Raw genomic sequence first — 15,535 nt, 5'->3', positions numbered from 1 at the left:
ACTTTGTGCATTTACATACACTGCAGTTAGCTCTATTTCAGCACTCAAAATGATAGCTGACGACACGTCGTTAACTGATATAATTTTAGTTCAGCATCTTGTTTCAAATCTCGATCATGCAACGAGAAGAGCATTTGAACTAGAAAGTAATGATACTGAATTTAGCACATTCGATTAGCTCTTTAGTTTTCTAGAGCACAGATGCCAGGCTCTTGAAAAGATCAATCCAGTTACGAGTGAAAGTAACAAAGTAACAACAAAATCATCTACAAATATGCTCAAACAGTACAGTGCTAAATTTCAACAATCTTTGAAGTCATGTGTTACGACAAGTTCTTCATTGTGCATCTTTTGTAAAGCAAACAAACATCGCGTATTTTCGTGTGAAGCCTTTAAGAAAGCTTCTATTTCACAGAAGTATAAATTTTTACGTGACAATTGCATATGTTTTAACTGTCTTAGTAGCAATAATCACGTTTCGGCAAAGTGTAAATATGGAGTGTGCAAGCAATGTAAACAGAAGCATAATGCTTTACTTCATGTAGATGAAGGTACATCCAATGTAAACCACAGGCGTCGTGAGGCTTCATCTGAAGGTCATGTGAACCCATCAATGGTACATAATACAAGCGATTCTTCACAGCATTCAGATCAAGCACCTCAAGTTTCTTATTGTTCAATTAAGCAGAAAAGCACATCACAGATGTTACTTGGTACAGCAATTATTCAAGTACAAGATATAGCGGACAATTGGGTCAATTGTCGTGCTCTCTTGGATGCGGCGAGTCAGAATAACTTCATTGTTGAAGATGTTGTTCAAAGTAATCGTCCTCCAAAAGTGAAGCATCGAGTTCCCATTCAGAGAATCAACAATTCGTCAGCTGAATCGAGTCATTCAGTAGAGATCTGTCTGAGATTTAATAATAGCAATTTTACGACAAGTATTTCGTGCTCAGTGTTGCCAACCATCACAGGACTAATGCCTTCAGAAAAGGTTGATGCATCTGAATGGAACATTCCAACAGATATTCGGTTAGCAGACCCAAACTTTTGTTCCCCAGGCAAAATACAGATTCTACTTGGTGCAGAGGTTTTCTTTACCATCATAAAGCCTGAAAAGAGAACAAGACCAGGAAATTTCCCTGTTCTTCAAGACACAGAGTTTGGATGGATTATTGCAGGGAAGATTCCAGCAACATCTTCTAGCAACAGTATTAGTAGGTCATTTTCATGAGAAAGGAAGATTCTCTCAGCTCGCAGCTGCAATAGTTCTGGATCATAGAGGAGATCCACACGAAACTGCAATCACCAGAAGAAATTAATTCCAAGCAACATTTTCAGCGAAATGTAACACGAGATGAAAGTGGCTGTTATACGGTCAGGCTGCCATTATGTAAAGATCGTTCAGTGTTAGGTTACTCCTTACACTCTGCATTAACTCGATTTCAGAAATTAGAAACGAGGCTTCAACGTCAACCACAATTAAAGGCTGATTATATAGAATTTTTGCAAGAATATTAGCAGTTGGGACACATGGAACCCATTGGAAATTTAAATGATGTACAAACAAATGACAGCACAATATATTTCATTCCGCATCATTGTTATCTCAAGGATTCCAGTAAAACGAAAATACGTGTTGTCTTTGATGGGAGTTCGCCATCAACAAGCGGTGAATCAATAAATAGCATACAAATGGTTGGACCTACCATACGGGAAGATTTGTTTTCTATTGTTCTGAGATTTCGAACTCACAAGGTGGCATTGGTTTCTGATGTAACAAAAATGTATAGAATGATACACATACATCCAGATGACAGGCCACTGCAATGCATTCTGTGGAGAAACTCTCCTCAGGAACTCATAACAGTGTTTCAATTGAATACGGTCTCGTATGGGCTTACATCAAGTGCCTTTTTAGCAACCAGATGTCTGAAGCAGTTAGCCGAAGATGAAGCAGTTAACTTCCCACACGCATCTCAAGTGTTACAGCGTGATTTTTATGTTGATGATTACGTTGGAGGAAACAGTAGCGTGCAAGGTGTGTTACAACTTTATCAAGATCTATCAGAACTTCTCAAAAGAGAAGGATTCATCTTACGAAAGTGGTGCTCCAACAGCACTGAAGTACTCAACGCTATTCCAGAATCACTGAGAGAGACTCAAAATTGTGACGTTTTTCTGCGCGAGTCGTAATAAAAAGTATTGCGTTTAAAGTACGCGTAGAAAAGCCTCACATTTCCTCCTTCGTCGGTACGCCTTGAGTCTGTCTTGTGGGTTATTGGTTGTGCGAGTTACCGCTAGAGGTCTCCACTGTTATTTGTTCAGTGCTGCGATTACGAGCGTGTAAGCTCAGTAGTCCCGATCCAGCTGGCACTCGCGAAACCAGCCAGCGAGCCTTGAAGGAAAAGAGAGGAAGAGAGCATGACGCGTGTTTAGAGTGGAACAGAAACTCGCGGGACGAGACTTGTCCTTTCACCGTTGATTACACGCTGGGGTATTGGACTCTCTCTATATTCGGACTACTACGCAAACTGCCTCATTTTTTATTACGTCTCTTGGAGTAAAGACATGGAAGAACTGTATTTTTTTGTGAAGAAGTGAATGGGGATGAGCAGAGTTTCGTCTGATCTTAGGACAGCTCGATTGCCGTATTCTTCAAGGTACCATTCGCCGTTAGGACCATTTAGTTACAGATGGGATTTTGACAGAGAAGGAAGTTTGAGCGAGGTATCCAGAAACTACGTGAGAGTTTGATGACCGAGCGAGAAGGACACCAAAACCCTATTTGATTCCATGGTGCCGGAGTTTGATTGGTCGGCGGGACGAGTTTTATCCTGGTGATTGAGGTATGTACTTTATCAACCCCCTCTTTTTGACATATTGTGAAAAGTGAAGTGTGCCGGATACATGTATCTTTCTGAAACGAGTCACGAGTTTGAATATTGGGAGGAAGAAGGTACGAACGGCGAAGCCTTCGAATTACCAGGCAAATAACGAGATATTGTTGGTCAAAAATGAATCGTCGTCACGCTTCGTAATAAAGGAATGTAAAGGTGGCGTTCAAACTTTAAATGTTGAGCAAGCAAGGCGTACACTAGCGTAATTTAGTAAATTACTTCAGGGGAGGAAGAATACAGTTAAAGATAATGATTGGTTGGCACATGAAAGGATAAAATAAACGGGAGCACCAAAATTAAAAGGGAAAATTGGTTGCAAAGAAAAGTAGTGAACATTAATGTACTGTTGAAGAATGACCTTGTTAAATTTTAGATGTTATGAATGCCGACGTGTTTTGATGATTGTATTTTTTGTTCGCTCCCTTACGATTTAATGTATAAATCTCAGAGTAAGAAAGAGATAATTGTTGAATCTATTTGAAAGTTCATTGTGAGAGTTAAATGGGAAGGGTTGTTAATAATTGTTCATTGTATATGTTGTTTGATTAAAACGTTAATCGAGCTTCGTTGGGTGATTAGCGTAATAAATTCAGACCTAGCGTCTCAAATTGAATATTGATCTATGTTTTGACCCTTTACTCCAAACAAACGTAAAAATGCATTATCTGATTTTGTAAATTAGTTGATTTGTAGTGCAACACATTGTTCGGAGACGGACACGTGGATTTATATATATATATATATATATAGGTTGACTCGTCAATCTAGTGTGAATTTTTCCAGTAATCTTGCATGTATTTTGCTTGGCGTCTTTTGATAGATCCCATATTTTTGGGCATGTTCTACATTAACTTTGGTTCTCGTTAGAGACTGAGGTGACAGTGCTAAACACTTGTCAAGAGCCTCAAAAAACCGCGACTTTTGTAACTGGTTGGTTCTTTTGTTTTTTAGCGTACGTCTATTAAATTGATCCCGGACTCTTTACGCGCTTTCCAAAAAATTTGATTACTTTCCTTACGTTCGCAACCACCATGTTACAAAGTTCCTGGAAGCAGAGCTGGTTCTATAATATATACAGTAGAAATATATAAAAAAAAATTTCCCCCCCTTATATCACAATTGTTGGTAGTATTGGTGTTACAACAACTCCTTCTCATAATTTTTTTCTTTTCTCAATTTTTTTTTATTTCACTTTTGCCCCCCCCCTTTTTTTGGGAATACAGGCTTACAAAATTTTTTGGGAGATAGATTTCTAATAGATATTTTGTTATGCCTCCACCAGATTTGAGCGATGTTGGTGAACTAGTACCGATACAGCAGGAGCCTCCCCCATTTGTTTTACCACCACCGCCATCCCTAACTGGTCCCCATTTTGTGAATCTGGTCCAGGTTACCTCTCAGGCACCGTTGGTGCAAGATACAGCGGCTACAACTTCTACAGCTCCCTCAATGTTTTCTTCACCTTTGCCTGCCACGACGGCAGCGACCGTAACAGTCCCTTCATCACCAAGTTTGGTCACCTCTTCTCACCTAAATGGTGACACGTCTATCCTTCATAAGATCATGTTGAGGAATTTAGATACCCATATTAATGCCCTGGTCATGTGTGATGGCCATAGCCATACCGCATTATTCACGTTTATGTTGGCCTTACAACGTCTCGTGCTATCTCACCAATATCCTTTGCATTGGTTGCTACATAACGCTACTCGCCGTACCGAGGGAGTTTTACAAACCCTTTGGACGACTGCTATTGCTTCTCTGATGTCCTGGCACGATATGAAAACATACATATGGCGCCATTCGGTTCCGATGTCTTTATATAACACCTTGGTTAATGCTCACGTTACGCGCCCCCAACGTGAGTTGGAGACGCTTCATATTTATGTGTCAGATGTCCGCGATTCGGCAGAGACTATGGCATTGGGTTGGGACTCTACTGTTTTAGTGACATTTATCCTACAACACCTCAACAACACCTCAACAACACCTCAACAACACCTCGACTAATTGTCTATTATTTCAGTCCCGCCCACAGTCTATGTCGGAGTTAGTGACATTGGCTCATTCTATCACCCCCTTGGAAATGCAAAAGGCATATACCCAACGGCAATTAGGTCACATTGATCGACATGCTGGTCCTCCACTTCCCAGTGTTCCAAACCGAGGTCAGAATTCAAATCGCCCTTCTCGCCAATTTCACCCTTTATACTGCAATTTTTGCCGCAGAACTGGACACACTGCTTCCCACTGCCGACGTCGTCCCTCTCCGAATAATTACTCTCCTCATGACCCAGTTCCTCATATGTAACAAGTATATTGAATATCACAATTTGGGTCTTGTTTCCGGTTGTTTGTTTGCCTTAGAATATTAAGAGTTTATTGATGGTTTATACTTTATACAATTTTTTGTGTAAACATCTTTTTCTATGTTTGGTATTTTGACATGCTTTAACTTATATCCATTAATATTTTGTTTTCCAGAGTCGATTCATATTAAATGTAAATCTTAACTTCCTTGGTAATAATTGTTTTTGTACATCATTTATTGCAATTTCTGGAGTATATTTAGGATTGACTGTTTTAATCAAAATTGTAATTGGTGCTCCTATTTCTTATTGTATTCCCCTCCCTTTAGGTTTCCTCTCCTCTTTCCTATCTTTTTTTTCTCTTCCATTTTTTCTCTTCTAATTTGCCCTTTTTTTTATTTTCATGTTTCATGAGGGAACTTATACATTGAGTGTACCACCTCGGAATGATCATTCGACGCATCAATTGGGAAAGCCAACTTATCCCACCGGGAATACTACTTTGATAGTAAAACGTCTCCTTTTTTTTTGGGAAATTATCATCTTCACAGTGTTTATCTGGACTCCTTTTCCGCATATAAGTGATATGTAACAGGAATATTTTTATTGTGTGTACTGCTAACTTGAACGTCTATCTCATGTAATGCCTTTTTTTTAACGGCGTCTATACTCATACCCCATGTAAAGGGTATTGTTATGTATTTTCTTATTTGTCATGTTAACCTTTTTCAACTAGTTCGTTCATCTTCATTTTTTTTAAGATTGCAATCGCCTTATTCATACCTATTTTTTTTCTTCACGTTCATTTGTATAGTATTTATCAATCATATTATTTATTGTGTTTAAATTTCTTACCAATATTGTGTATATTTCAGACATTATCTAGTCTAGTCTAAATGTAATCAGTTTTTGCATAACATATTTTTTAGGTACTTGTTTGTATATATTACCACCTTGTCGGTGTGGTCTTATTTATTGTGTGTTTCTTATGGTCCTTCAACATAGGTCAACAACTGGGTAATTAACGCATATGTATATATATATATTTTTTGTCTTTGGGGAATTTGTTTACTTCTATATATCAGGTGCTCTTGGGAGTAGATCCTTATTTGTGCATAGTTTCCGTGCCCTTTTTGCAATTGCTTGTTATTTTCTTCTTTTCGCTAGTTGGGGGAGTTTGTGACGTTTTTCTGCGCGAGTCGTAATAAAAAGTATTACGTTTAAAGTACGCGTAGAAAAGCCTCACATTTTCTCCTTCGTCGGTACGCCTTGTGGGTTATTGGTTGTGCGAGTTACCGCTAGAGGTCTCCACTGTTATTTGTTCAGTGCTGCGATTACGAGCGTGTAAGCTCAGTAGTCCCGATCCAGCTGGCACTCGCGAAACCAGCCAGCGAGCCTTGAAGGAAAAGAGAGGAAGAGAGCATGACGCGTGTTTAGAGCGGAACAGAAACTCGCGGGACGAGACTTGTCCTTTCACCGTTGATTACACGCTGGGGTATTGGACTCTCTCTATATTCGGACTACTACGCAAACTGCCTCATTTTTTATTACGTCTCTTGGAGTAAAGACATGGAAGAACTGTATTTTTTTTGTGAAGAAGTGAATGGGGATGAGCAGAGTTTCATCTGATCTTAGGACAGCTCGATTGCCGTATTCTTCAAGGTACCATTCGCCGTTAGGACCATTTAGTTACAGATGGGATTTTGACAGAGAAGGAAGTTTGAGCGAGGTATCCAGAAACTACGTGAGAGTTTGATGACCGAGCGAGAAGGACACCAAAACCCTATTTGATTCCATGGTGCCGGAGTTTGATTGGTCGGCGGGACGAGTTTTATCCTGGTGATTGAGGTATGTACTTTATCAACCCCCTCTTTTTGACATATTGTGAAAAGTGAAGTGTGCCGGATACATGTATCTTTCTGAAACGAGTCACGAGTTTGAATATTGGGAGGAAGAAGGTACGAACGGCGAAGCCTTCGAATTACCAGGCAAATAACGAGATATTGTTGGTCAAAAATGAATCGTCGTCACGCTTCGTAATAAAGGAATGTAAAGGTGGCGTTCAAACTTTAAATGTTGAGCAAGCAAGGCGTACACTAGCGTAATTTAGTAAATTACTTCAGGGGAGGAAGAATACAGTTAAAGATAATGATTGGTTGGCACATGAAAGGATAAAATAAACGGGAGCACCAAAATTAAAAGGGAAAATTGGTTGCAAAGAAAAGTAGTGAACATTAATGTACTGTTGAAGAATGACCTTGTTAAATTTTAGATGTTATGAATGCCGACGTGTTTTGATGATTGTATTTTTTGTTCGCTCCCTTACGATTTAATGTATAAATCTCAGAGTAAGAAAGAGATAATTGTTGAATCTATTTGAAAGTTCATTGTGAGAGTTAAATGGGAAGGGTTGTTAATAATTGTTCATTGTATATGTTGTTTGATTAAAACGTTAATCGAGCTTCGTTGGGTGATTAGCGTAATAAATTCAGACCTAGCGTCTCAAATTGAATATTGATCTATGTTTTGACCCTTTACTCCAAACAAACGTAAAAATGCATTATCTGATTTTGTAAATTAGTTGATTTGTAGTGCAACACATTGTTCGGAGACGGACACGTGGATTTATATATATATATATATATAGGTTGGCTCGTCAATCTAGTGTGAATTTTTCCAGTAATCTTGAATGTATTTTGCTTGGCGTCTTTTGATAGATCCCATATTTTTGGGCATGTTCTACATTAACTTTGGTTCTCGTTAGAGACTGAGGTGACAGTGCTAAACACTTGTCAAAAGCCTCAAAAAACCGCGACTTTTGTAACTGGTTGGTTCTTTTGTTTTTTAGCGTACGTCTATTAAATTGATCCCGGACTCTTTACGCGCTTTCCAATAATTTTGATTACTTTCCTTACGTTCGCAACCACCACGTTACAAAATTTAATTCATTTTCACACCAAGGGTGTTAAAACTCTAGGAGTTTCATGGAATCCCTCGGCAGACACTTTCATGATTAACAATCGAGCCAAGTCTGTTAACATGATGTCACACAAACCAACCAAACGTCAAGTAGCCAAGTTATTGCCCAGATTTGTGATCCAATTGGACTACTTTCACCAGTTACTGTAATGTATAAGTATTTTTTACAACAGTTGTGACTTCACAACATAAACTGGGATGATCCACTTCCAGAAAGTCTGCAAGTTGAATGTGTTCATCTTCATTCGCAGCTACCAGTCATCAGTGAAATGCAAATACCACGTTTCATCCTAGCACCTGGTTGCATCAAGAATATACAAATCCATGCCTTTTCCGATGCATCGGAGAAAAATTATGGCAGTTGCTTGTATGTTCGTTCAACAAGCAAAGAAGGTTAAACCGAAGTGCACTTACTGTGCTCAAAATCACAGGTAGACCCAATCAAGAAAATCACTCTTCCTAGATTGGAGCTGTGCACTTCAGTCTTATTGGTCAAAGTACTCAACAAGACTCTGCCAATTTTGAGACTTAATATTGACAATGTTTATTTGTGGTCAGATTCACAAATAGTTCTGGCATGTCTCAGATCACCAGCAAGCAGATGGAAGCCTTTTGTTTCCAACAGAGTAGTGCAAATTCAGGAATTTACTCAAACTTATCAATGGAGACATGTTTCGTCCAAGGATAATCCAGCGGATTTAATCTCCCGTGGAGTTAAACCTCAAGATTTTCATCATCATTCGCTATTGTTGCAAGAAAATTAAACGTGCTGGCCATCATCGTCATCTGACACAAGTCTTAACAACAAAGATGTTCCTGAACAACGAAAGCTTCCTGTAACCACACTGGTGTCTCATATGGAATCAGAGGCAATAATAAACAATTTTTCTACATTTTCCAAATTGTTAAGGATTGTAGCGCTCTGTAAAAGATTCATTCGCAATTGTATAAATGCAAGTAACAAACAATGCATTCCACTTATTTCAATTGACATTGAAGATGCCACTCAAACGTGCGTCGTTATGACACAAATTTAGTTCTTTCATCAAGAGATAAATGATCTCACTGCCAAAGGGCAAGTAACCAACAAAAGTATCCTCAAGGACTTACACCCCTTTCTGGATAATCATGGAATTCTTCGTGTCGGAGGTTGGCTAGAAAATAGCAACTTGGCATTCAGCAGCAAGCATCAAAACATTTTGCATCCAAAGAGTCACTTCGCCCATCTACTAATTGCATCAGAGCATGAACAATTGATGCACGCAGCACCTCAATTGTTAATCTCATCCATTCCCGAAAGGTACTGGATACCTAGAATACGACAAGTTATTAAGCAAATCATTCATCAGTGTTTATCAGTTGTTATTGTTTGAAGGCATCCGCAGCACAACAGCTAATGGGACAGCTCCCATCCATCAGAGTTACACCTAGCAATGCATTTAATAATGTGGGCATTACTATGCCGGACCATACGTCATCAAAGTAGGGTCAATCAGGAGTAAAATCACTAAAAAATGATACATCGCTCTTTTTACGTGCCTAGCCATGAGAGCAATACATCTTGAGCTAGTAACAGACCTTACTTCTGAAGCTTTCATAGCAGCATTGCGACGCTTTACAGGAAGGCGAGGCAAGTATTCCACCATTATCAGCGATAATGCTACAACATTTCAAGGAGCGAATAACTAACTTCAGAAACTTCAATTGCTATTTCAATCGCAAGGATTCAGTGAAGACATTCAAAGGTATGCAGCACAAGAAAACTTTCAGTGGAAAAACTCACCTCCACGTAGCCCATCATTCGGTGGTGTCTGGGAAAGTGCCATAAAATCCATGAAGTACCATCTTCATACAGTCGCCAAGAATGCTGTACTGACATACGAAGAGCTGTCAACTCTTTTGTTCCAAATCGAAGCTTGCTTAAACTCTCGGCCTCTTACATCCTTACTTGACTCTCATGAAGAATTTAATTACCTCACTCCAGGCCACTTTCTTATTGGTGGTCTACTAACTTCCTTTCCTCAACCAGACTTAACTGATCTCAGGGAAAATAGACTTTTCAGGTGGCAACAAGTTCAACAGTTTCAACAAAGAATTTGGAGAAACTGGTCCCTAGATTATCTTCATGGTATGCAACAGGGTCAGAAGTGTACAACCACGCAGCCCAACCTACAACCAGGACTACTTGTGTTTCTGAAAGAAGACATCGTACCCCCATTATCCTGGAAAATAAGCATTATAGAAGAAGTGTTTCCAGGGAAAGACAATTTAGTTGATGTAGCCGTGGTTCACACCAAGGATGGAGTATACCAAAGGGCTCTCAGTAAGATTGTGCCTCTTCCAGATGGGAAGATCAATTGAACTTTCATGATTTAGTTTGGATGCTGCGCATTCCAACGGGGAGGAGGTTGTTGAAGATTGTATATAGTATCGCTTTCCGCTCGTCATTTGTTTTTATTTTACTCCCGCTGGGAGCTTCTTACAAGAACGCGGAATTCTGGGAGCGTGATATTCTAACACAGCGGCATGGTGCATGTCGGCTCATGGCAGCGGGAAGTACATTTTTCAGGTAGCCTATCGGATGTGGGCTTTTGTGTATCTTATTCAGTGAACAAACGTATTTAATTACTGTATAATTTTAAGTGAATTAAAATACCGGTATGATATGCAAATTTGTTGCTGTATCCGTTGTTCCAGCCCTATGTTAAGGTATTCAATATGGCGTCATCTCCAGAGGTGCTAGTTTTCTTTCATGGTGCAACCTGGAAGGAATCTACAGACAAATATGAAATTTTGATGTAGATTCATTACTATAATGATGAATGTGATACATAGGTTTTGTATCTTTCAGATTTACAAAGGATCCATGCCCTTTTTCATGACGTGTCCTAAGCAGACCCAACACATGTCAAGGGAAGCCACCCGAGATTGTGTGACATCCCACGTTGACAGGCCTCTTAACTGTGAGAAACTGAAGAGAAGAATCAAAGAGACAGTTTGGAGTATTATTCAAAACAGCCCATGAAAAACAAATAGAAAACTTCAATATGAGCTAGATATCCAGTAGGCAACCACTAGAATCCATGTTGGAGTGGAGTTTCAAATTACATTATAAATAACATTGAGTTACTCTCTCCAAATTTCTTTCATGGAATGTCTACTTATATCCTTCAAAGATTTCTGAAATACACTCCCTTACTTACATCTAAAATAGGTCTATTGAGAGTATTTCATAGTAATACTGATATTATTCATTACCTGGTATCACCTTCTTCATCTTTTATTGAGTTTTTCAAATCCAATTCGGTCAGATTCATAGTCATTCTCTCATCTGTTTTAATATTTCGGACTTCTTCATCATGTTGTTTCACAACTTCCTCCTTCTTTACATCTTCTCTTTTCATAAATGACATCTGGTATTCATCTCCTATATCACATTTGTTTTCCTTACATTCGATTGGATTTATAGTTTCCTTTGGAACTAATGACTGCTTTCCCATATTACCACTTCCACTGATATCAGGTTTTGAATCTGGTAATATCTATGGATCCACATTATCAAATTTATTTCCATAAATGTCATCCACTTCACTTAAGTTGTACTTGTGAGTTGAAGCATTCATGATGTTTTTATCTTCTGCTTTAAAGGGCATGCTGGATCTTGCTGTCTGAGATATAGAGTGCTCCCCAATTTGAATTTGCAGTGATGTAATAACTCCCCCCTCACATTTTGTTTCTCTGCTGCCAGATGATATATTTTCACTGAAATTATGGAACATAAAAATATATATTAGCTGGTCCCCATGGTGGAGTGGTTAGCAAATGATGCTAAAAACCCGGGGGTCCTGGGTTCGAATTCATGTTTTGGCATGGGTGTTTGTGAAAGTCTATTTATCAATTTCATCATACATCACTCATTCCCAACAAGAGCACACATAGAAAAATGAATTCTAAGGTAGGATACTGTTTTATACAAATATTACATTTCCTATGCATGATGTAGACACTGCTTGCTAAAATACTTGCAAAAGAGAACATTTGTTTATTATTTTATTTCTTTCAGTTTTCAGTGACATGTGTGGGCATACCTTTGATTTTCAATGGAATCAAGGAAACCTTGAAGTTTCCATCACTGTAGATCATTCATATTGTCAAATGAATCTCTGTAACTTGTACCAGCAAAACATGGGCAAATTAAAATGAACACTGCTATTGGTGTTAAGAAAATAAATATAAAGATTAGGGTTGAGACAATACTGATGTATAAGTTGGATTTTATTTAACAATACTGGCCAATATTTGTCTGTCATTTTCATCATTTGACCAAGTTTCAAATGCTACAATTTTCAAGCACCATTATCGCTAGTGGTTCAAAGTGGTATCAGATCAGCTCTAACAAACACACAAAAACACACACTCATGTAAATTCAGTGTCTATAAATCTACCCATGCCATGCAATTTGTAACATTTAATTTATCAAATATAATTTATTACCTCTCTCATCCTGCAATAACTTGCAGACAGGTATCTCGTTTAGCATTACAGAAGTAGCTGTTTCAGTGTCAATAATGAGATAATACTGACATGAGATTTTCCACTCTAATTTGCTTGTTTAAAATATATATTTCATTACTCACTAATTAAATAATTCACGTGATTGTGTTTCTTTGCATAGTGATTGAATTTGATATTTAGCATAAATATTACTCTCTTTAAAGAACAGAATTAATACACGACAGTATGCAAGAAAGAGGTGCATACAGATGGAATGTACAAACAAGAACCACAAGTACTAAACTTCAATTATATGCATCATTTTACCAAGAGTTTGCTTTAAAATATTCAACAGAACATTAAAATACATGTTAAATGATCACAATATCCAGCTTTTCATGCAAAACTGGTGGGAAACTAAAAAAGTAAATTTGTATTTTCCAGGATAATTAGACTCCATGAAAGTGATGTGCAGTATTTTTTCACACCACATTTAAGACCAAAATACCAGAAAGGTATCGGTTGCTACTGGTAAATAGACATCAAACAATACTCACCAATACTGAGACCACTGGCATAGAGGTACAGTCATGTTAAAAAAATCTGTCGCATGGATTTTTTCTAAGTTCAACGTCTGACGAAATTATGTTGGTAGCTCTGAAACAAGGAAGTGTTGTGAAATATACGATCCTCCAATCAGAGTGAAGTTCGATTCCGAGGAGCAGGAGGCGTGACTCACGGTCTTGTCCACAGGAAGTTCAACCAATGCAGCATTTCCAAATATGAGATAATGTCCCCATTGGTTAAATATTGTTTCAATAATGCAAATCGGCAGAAAGATTGCGCAAAATTTTACTTTGTCTTTTTGATGCCTTTAATCCTTTCAAATTAGTATTAAATTGTCCCAATTATAGTTCACGAGCTTAATATAATGTATTCATGTATGTGTTTGACAATCATATATCACTCATTAGAACAATTTTCACATTGTTTTCACTACGTGAGATGACATTTAATTTACATTTACAATAAAATAGTGGTTTGGGTGTAATAACAGTTTTCATTAATTAATTTAGAGATGCATTTTTATTTGTTGAGTTAATGATTAGGTTAATTCGTTATTTCTCGCTCAAGGAGGGAACCACAGCTGAAAGAAAATACACAACTTGTATTATTGAGGTCAAGAGTTCGTTTGAACATCACTTTTTGCACACATAGGCTAATCACGACCCGGGATACATTTAAATTGGAATCTGAAACATTATGCGACCTGACTGGAACTCGAAAAAGGACACACTGATTACAAGACGTCGATACATTACCACTTGGTCTGGCGAACGCCAATAATAATGAGGGGTTGTGGGAGTGGGAGATGGGTGACGGAAAGTAGAAAATAAATAGTATTTTTGGGGGTATTTGATGTTATATTCATACACATACAAACCTAAGAAAATATTTATTTTGATACATGTGTGTGAGGTTGGGGAAGGCGGAAAAGAGAGGGACAGAAAGATATTGGGAGAGATGGGACGAAGAGGTGATTGTGGAAAATGTTTTATTTGACGTTCAGTAATAAAAACAATCAAATCAATGATGATTATCTTATAAATACCATATTTAATGTAAATTTGTTTTAAAAATGGGGGCGGGGAGCTGTTTGTTTTACGTTCAGTGCAGGATAACAAGTGGAGACACATAGTGGTTCGTATCTCACTTTAAACTGTAGGTCCAGGCCCCATTAGCCTATATGTGTATAACGTGGATTTAGAATTCAGTAGAAAATAACGTCGATCTAGTATTTTGGATTTTAGATGCGTTGAGACCACTAAAATTTCCAATTCTTGTAATAAGAAACCTGTCCTCATATTACCATTTTGAAAGAGAGAGAGTTAATTGTATGATCTTTCGTTGTTAGTTTCAAAGAAGACTAATTCAAATAGTAACAATGGGAACGAATAAAGTTTACGAAAAGTTTTTGCCACTGTGCGGATTTGAACCTACGACCATTAGGGTGACAACCTAGTGCGATAACCATTACCCCACGAGTTCGTTCCTTCTTACGTCATGATTATGAGTTAATATGCATTAGAAATATAATCCCCACCCGCCTCTTTATAAACAACACACCCAAACGCTCCTTTGTAGCAAATGAAATAAAGGTGGTATGAATGTCACAAAACATTTAAGCAAAATCTACTATATTTACAACCAATCGTTTTACATGGAGAGGCTACAGCTTCGAAAATTGAGGTTGTGACGTGGCTTCTTGTAGTGGTTGGGTAGATATTCATATGGCAAGGTTCCAGCGTGCACTAGCCAGTAATTTCCGAGAAAAAAACTTCAATTTTTTTATCATAGTAAATTGGTTCGGTGATAGGCTATCAGTATTACACGCCGAAGATTTTAAGTTTGATTTCTGTTCGACTACCCTTATTATTATTATATATACCAACTAAGTATTGTATTTAATTAATAATTGAAAGAAATAAAAATGTGATATATTTTTTTAAAAAATTACACTCCTTTTTAATGATTTTCAATATTATTTTTGAAAATAATTTTTCAGAATATGTTTTTGAATTTCTCATCATTTTACTAGGATTTGCATAAAAATGATCCATCTGTCATAATCGACGAAATGTCATGTACAGCAAAAGTTATATATTTTTATTTTAGGGAAAATTATCAAGAAACAAAACAAATAAATACTATTGACATCCTTTTGTGAATAGTATTTATTTTACATTATTTTTTGTTCACCATGCATAGTTGTATGTGTAAAGAGCATGAAAAACAATATATTCTCTACATTTTGCAAAGCAAATAATATACGAATTTTCGTAATAAGTAAA

Source organism: Lepisma saccharinum, chromosome 13 (assembly GCF_977018435.1).
Source record: "Lepisma saccharinum chromosome 13, izLepSacc3.1, whole genome shotgun sequence".
NCBI classification, from domain to species: Eukaryota; Metazoa; Arthropoda; class Insecta; order Zygentoma; family Lepismatidae; genus Lepisma; species Lepisma saccharinum.
The sequence above is the reverse complement of the archived record's forward strand: the minus strand, read 5'-3'. Positions refer to the sequence as shown.